This window comes from Ochotona curzoniae, unplaced genomic scaffold (genome assembly GCF_017591425.1).
Source record: "Ochotona curzoniae isolate NIBS_2020 unplaced genomic scaffold, NIBS_Ocur_1.0 contig_4612, whole genome shotgun sequence".
In the NCBI taxonomy this organism is placed as follows: Eukaryota; Metazoa; Chordata; class Mammalia; order Lagomorpha; family Ochotonidae; genus Ochotona; species Ochotona curzoniae.
The window spans coordinates 4,104,034-4,111,089 of NW_024466343.1; the positions used below are offsets into that span (position 1 = coordinate 4,104,034).

At 37.8% G+C, this 7,056-nt stretch overlaps 1 long non-coding RNA gene and 1 other non-coding gene across 2 annotated transcripts in view; both read left to right on the forward strand.

Annotated features, from left to right (window-relative positions):
* LOC121160983 overlaps positions 1-5,787 on the forward strand; it is a 113,091-nt gene extending 107,304 nt beyond the window's left edge. The window contains exon 4 of the long non-coding RNA XR_005884601.1: positions 5,690-5,787. This is a non-coding gene — a long non-coding RNA (uncharacterized LOC121160983). The remainder of the gene's footprint in view (positions 1-5,689) is intronic.
* Positions 3,432-3,536, forward strand: LOC121161101. The gene has a single exon (XR_005884620.1). It is a non-coding gene; the product is annotated as a U6 spliceosomal RNA (small nuclear RNA).
* Positions 5,788-7,056: the final 1,269 nt, after the last annotated feature.

Sequence of the window (7,056 nt, forward strand, 5' to 3'; positions counted from 1 at the left end):
CAGGTCATGCAGAGCTAGGCTCTTACATCTACTGGTTCATATGAGGCAGGGATGAGACTAGACTGAGCAGGGTCAGGTTCCATCACCCACTAGCAAGAATCATGATGGGGGGGGGCAGGCCAAGTCAGGCCAGATTACAGCATGAAACTCAAAAGCCAAGACAGGTGAAGATCTATGCTAAGTTGAGTCACAGCAGCCATTGGCACATGCACAATCTAAGGCCGGGAACAGGCCCAGTTGGGGAGCTAAGGGGACGCCTTGGCTAGACTGGGGTTCACATTGGTAAGTGCAGGGGTTACAGTGGGAGCTGCATTATGGTCTGGATGTGGCTGCAATGTCCCCTGACACAAGTGTGGACTGGGGCTTGGCACACTGAACTAGGCTAGATTCCAGCACCAACTGGTTCTCTTGAAGACCAGGTTAGGTGCAGGATGAGCTAAGGCCAGGTCTGTCCCTACTGAGCCATGTGTGAGCTTTGTCTGGGTGTGGACCGCCTTGGTTTGGCTGAAACATCCAACAGTAAGAACCAGATTGGGTTGAAAGCCAGTCAGGACAGGCCACTGTTTGTACCAGGGCAAGAGCTGGACTAAGTAGGGGTGACCCATGTGCACGAGATCTGACACTGGGAGAGATTTTGATAGAATAACTTGAAAACTCCTCTGTCAAGACACAGCCCCTATAGGTGAGAGCAAAAATCCAATTGGGGGCTGGGCATGTGGCCTAGCAGCTAAAGTCCTTACTTTGAATAAGCCTGGATCCCATATGGGCACCCGGTCTAATCCTGGTGGCTCCACTTCCAACCCAGCTCTCTGCTTGTGGCCTGGGAAAGCAGTCTAGCACAGCCCAAAGCCTTGGGACCCTGTGCCCCAATGAAAGACCTGGGAGACGTTCCTGGATCCTGGCTTCAGATCAGTGCAGCACCGGCCGTTGTGGTCACTTGGAGAGTGAATCATTGAATGGAAGATCTTCCTCTCTGTCTCTCCTCCTTGCTGTATATCTGACTTTCCAATAAAAATAAAATAAATCTTAAAAAAAAAGAAAGAAAATACTCTTGTACCAAAAGAGTGAGACAGAAGCTAACACAATAATGGTGGGTGATTTCAGCATCCCATGCTTGACAATGTGCAAATCATTCAGACAAAAAAATCAATAAAGACATATCTAAGTTGAAACATGCACTCTAGTAAATGGACAGGAAGACTACTTGCAATGCACTTTCCTCAACAGCTACAGAATACACATTATTCTTACCAACCCATAGGGAGTATTCTAGGAGTGACTATATATGTAACCATAAATTAAGTATCAGCAAATTTAAAAAGATGGAAATCATACCATGTAACCTCCCAGACTATAAAGAAAGGAAACTAAAAACTAAGAAGGAAAGCTTTAGAACACTCACGAACACTTGCAAACTAAAGAGCATGCTACTGAACGATTAATGGGCCATTTAGGAAATTAGAATGGAAATAAAAACTTTATTTAAAGAATTAAAAATGGAAATACAACAAATTAAAACCTGGGGGATTCAGCAAAAGCACTGTTAAGTTGGATGCATATAACCTTAAGAATTTGAATTTTAAAATATTTTAACTTAAAATCTGCACATTGTGAAGACAGAAAGATGAATACTCCGGCTCATTCAGATGTTGGAGGCAGCAATGATGTCCCAAGCAGTTGCGTGCATGCCATTCCTGAAGGGATCAGGATTGAGTTCCCACCTCCTGGCATTGTTGTAGCGGTCTGGGGAGAAAACAAGTGGACGGTTGGACACTCTCAGACTGACTGCCGGGTACTCTGTCACTCAAATACATTTTAAAATACAAATACTGGACTGGGCTTGGTATGATAGCCTAGTTACTGAAATCCTCCCCTTGTACATGCAGGGATCCCATGTGATTACTGGTTCTATTCCTGCTGCCCTGCTCCTCATCCAACCCTTTGCTTGTGGCCTGGGAAAGCAACTGAGGATGGCCCAAAACCTTGGGACCTTGCACCCACGAGGGAGATCCTGAAAAGTCCTCGGACTCCTGGATTTGGCGTGGCTCAGTTCTGGCCTTTGTAAACACTTGGGGAGTGAATCAGTGGATAGAGGATCTTCCTTTCTGTCTCTCCTCCTTTCTGTATGTCTGACCTTCCAATAAAAATTTAAAAATATATTTTTTTAAATATATGGGATTATCCCCTGGTGTAGTAGGCTTAGTATCCACCTGCAGCACCCACCAGCATTCCATACGGACTGCAGTTCAAGTCCCAGCTACTCTATTTCCAGTACAGATCCATGTCTATAGATTGGGAAAGCAGTAGAGGATGGTCAAAGTCCATGGGCCCCTGCAGCCCTGTTGATTCTAAAGAGACTTCTCACTTCTGGGTTTGGATTGCCTTAACGATCCTCATTATGGCCATTTGGAGACTGAACCAGCAGGTGGATGACCTTTCTCTGTGTCTTTCCATCCATTTATAGCTGTACTTTCAAATAAAAGTAAATAAATAAATCTTTTAAGAGGTGATAATTTCTGTAGAATCAGTAGCTAAACAGAATAACATCAGGGTATTCAAATCATTTTTTATTTCAATTAGTTGGTTGAATGATAGTTGATAAAATCAGTTATTAAATTTGAAGTAATTTATTTGTCATTCTAATGTAAATATTATACTAATGCATTTGTAAGTCTTTGGCTGCAAGATGTCTATCACAGATTGCAAAATTTTCTTTATGTTGTGGTTGTAAATTTTCTTTATAGTATGGGTGCAACAATTTGACATAGTGTATAGCCATATCATTAAATTTCCTCAAGACCTATGCACAAACTATATAGAAAACTTTCTTGCTGATCTTTTCATTTGCAAGCTCATCTACTTGAAAAATATGTAAGGATGTTTTGCTATGATAAATGAAAGATTAAATTGTCCAGCCCTGGAGGAAAGACAATTCATCCATATGGTGCAGTAAGCCAGGGGATATGGTTGAGTACCTACTATTCAATGGGATATGAAATAGCAATAGAAGATGAACATCACCAACGACTCTGTGTTTTAAAGAATAGCAATTATTTATTTAACCAAAAATCCCAAGTCACTGCACATTTAGTACTATAGAATTGTAGGACAGGATATTTGATGTACAAGTAGATATTCTACTTGAAAACTCCATTGCCTTCTTTTTTATATACTTCTTCCAATTAATAAAATATATAATGTTCTAACAGAAGCCTTTATTTGTTTAGGGATATTGAATTGCAAACAGAAACTTACTCATTACTAAGGATTATTATACAGCTAATCTAAAACTTGGAGGAAAAGCTAGAGTGTTAAAAATTATATAGAGGTCATTATAAAATAGAAAGCAGTTTTAATCAATAATGTCACATCAGCTTCTCTGACATCCTATTAACTCATCTTTAATGCCTTAAATAAAGAACATACTATTGGTGCTCGCTTCAGCAGCACATATATTAAAATTGGAATGATACAGAGATTAACATGGGCCCTGTGCAAGGAAGAAACACAAATTCGTGAAGAACATACACACAAGTACCACCACACACATATACATCACACACACATACCATGAATAATTTCAGGATAAAAATTAAGCTCATTCTTATTTTATCTTAATATATAAACAAACCAAAAATCAATCAATATTAGGAAAATTATTATTCTCATCAATTTAGTTTTACTAAATATATATTTTTTATTTTTATTTTTTATTTTTTATATTTTTATTTTTGATTTTGAATTATGTGGTACAATTTGGTATAGGCTGGGATTTCCCCCCAAATTCCCACCCCAGACAGATTTTTTCCATTTTACACGATGATGTAATCCTTTATAAGGAATCATAATTCTATCAGTCCCTTATTTAAGCGCAGCCCGAGATTGTTGGTACAGACAATGTCAGACAGTCCAGCATCCCATTGTCTACACATGTGCAACAGATTCATTGGGAATTCATCTTTTGTCTGGAAGCAGGGATGCATGTTCCATTATACCCCCACATCTGTATATGATAGACCCCAGTACTCCATCACTGTCATTTCCATAATTGAGAAGCCATAAAACAAAGTCAACAACTGGTATGAGTTAGAACAGCCACATCAACAACAACAACATCAACAACAAATTACAGCACCAAGAAAAACACGCCACTGAGTAACCAACACACGAGTGACAAAAAGGAAACACAAAAGTCTCTTGAAAAATGATGCTACTGTGTAATCCATGAGCCAGTGATGAATTTGACAAGAGAAAAGAAATTATTTGGAATAAAAAAACTGAAACAAAAAACACCAAAACACATGGGATACAACTAATAAACAAACAAGCAAACAAAAAAACCCAGTATGGATTGGATTATTAAAGTTATACTTTTCATGCTTGTTTCCTTATATAAGAGAGAACATATGGTATTTGTTTATTTTTGATTGACTCTTTTCACTAAGCATAATGGTCTCTAGTTGGAACCACCTAGTTGTAAATAGTATAATTTCATTCTTCTTAATAGCTGAGTAATATTCCATGAAGTAGATATACCACAGTTTCTTTAACGACTCTTCTTTGGACACACATCTGGATTGTTTCCATGTCTTTGCTATTGTAGATTGTGCTGTTGCAAATATAGGAATACAGATCCCCTTCTCATATGCAGATTTAACTTCTAATGAGTATATTCCTGGGAGTGGGATAGCTAGGTCATACGGCTGGTTTATTTGCAATTCTCCAAGCACTCTCCATACTGATTTCCACAGTGGTTGTACTAGCCTTATATTTTGATGCAAACACTTAGTTGAAAACATTTTTGAAGTTAAGACTGATAGAAAAATACCATAAAAGACAAACAATTTGACATCACATCTAGCATCCTAATTAATGAAGGCAGTTATTCATTTCTGAATTCTAGGAATTATTCAGCATTAAATTCTTTTGTAGCAAGAATAGAGAGTGTTGCAATAGATGATAAATGAAATTATTTTTTTCAGAATAGTGCAAAAGCCATTCATATTTTTAATTCATTTGTCCATTTAATTGGCCTCATAACGTAATTTTATACTATAGTTACAAAAACACTGTGATGCTATCAGGAAAACAGGCAAAAAGAACAGATGAGAAGAAAAATAAAAATTGATGAAATATATCTACACTAATATATTTACTAAGCAATCTTCAATAAAATACCAAACATAGATATTTGTGCAACATATTTAATACTTCCTTTTTTTATTATTTATTTTTTTATTGGAAAGGCAGATATACAGAGAGGAGAGACAGAGAGAAAGATCTTCCGTCCGATGATTCACTCCCCAAGTGAGCGCAACGGCCGATACTGTGCCAATCCGGAGCCAGGAGCCAGGAGCCTCCTCCGGGTCTCCCACGCGGGTGCAGGCTCCCAAAGCTTTGGGCCTTCCTCGACTGCTTTCCCAGGCCACAGGCAGAGAGCTGAAAGGGAAGCGAGGCCGCCGGGATAGAACCGGCGCCCATATGGGATCCTGGCGCGTTCAAGGCGAGGACCTTAACCACTGTGCCACCACGCCGGGCCCAATACTTCCTTTAATAGGTAATACTAGTTCTATTTTTTTAAATTGTCTTAACATTGGTCATTGAGAGTTTTTATAGTTGGCTTTTGTATTCCTGTTATACCTCCACTATTGTATGATTTCATTTGTTTTATTTATTTCTTACTCTTTAGCTCTATAAAACAACAACAAACCAATCTTCTGCATTTTGTTAACCTGTTCAAAGCATCAGCAGTTCCTCCTTGGCTTATTTATCAGAGAATACTACTACACAAGGGCACTTGGTATGCTAATTAGTACTATGCTATAATGGATACATTTAATCATTTTTTTGCTTCATGAATAACAAAACCACAAACAAAATGTCTGTTTTATTATGCATTGTTTAACAAATATTGTATAAACAAACATATAGGGAATTAGAACATTGGTTGAATAACTTCCATTTTTGCATATTTCACATTTTATTATCAGAGTGTGTTATTTTTACATTCATGTAATGTATTTTCATCATTTCATTTAAAAGAATTATTGCTGGCATGTTTATAAAATGCTCATCAAACGTGTTAGGGAAAATAAATGTAGTGATTTTTTCAGCTTTAAAAAATATGGGAGTGCCATTTTGTTGTCTTTAGATGAGGAAGTTTAATTGGCCAAATAGAGTTTTACAATCATAATATTTTACTTCAAGTAAGCCATAGATATTTTTTATTGACTAATGTTCTCAGTGAATACAAACATGAGATGATACTCATAATTTTTTGTTGCTAAAATTTATAGAGTGTGTGTGGGGGGGTGTGAGTGTGTCAGAGAGAGAGGTTAGTTTTTGGTGCTGATGCAATCAATGGTTCAACAAGCTAACCTTACCCTTGCAAGCACCAGCATCCCATATGGTGCCGACTTGTGTTCCAGCTACTCCACTTCTAATCCAGCTTCCTGCTGCTGACCTGTGAAGGCAGGGAGGTTGGCTCTGGTCCTTGTGCTTCTGCACTCTCACGGGAGACCTAAAAGCAGCTTCTGTTTTCTGGCTTCAGATAGATTCAGTTAGATTCATTATGGCAAGTGGATGGAAGATTCTGTAAATCTGCCTTTCCCTCCAAAATAAATATATCTTTAAAATATGAAAAGTTTTGGTTTATTTGTTAGAGAGAAACAAGTAAATTTATCTCATCTACTTATATGCTCCGTAAAAGTCAAGGCCAAATAAGGATTTTGGAGTGCATGTAAAGTTTCATACGAACCATTACTGCTTCCTCCCCATTAGCAGGAAACTGGAGTCAGGGGTTAAACATGGAAATCAAACCTGGGTTCATCAACGTGGGATTCATATTTATGAACATGAGACTGAATGGCTACTCTGCCCATGACTCTTTTGAAGCTTTCTGGCGTGTATGCGTGAGTGGTTGTTTAAATTACAGTATGTTAAACATTTGACAATCACTGTGCTGTAATATGTAAGTCTATTACCTTTTTCTCTGAATTGTAAAGATTTTATTTATATTTTTTTATACTTTTATTTCTTACACTATATTTTCTTCTG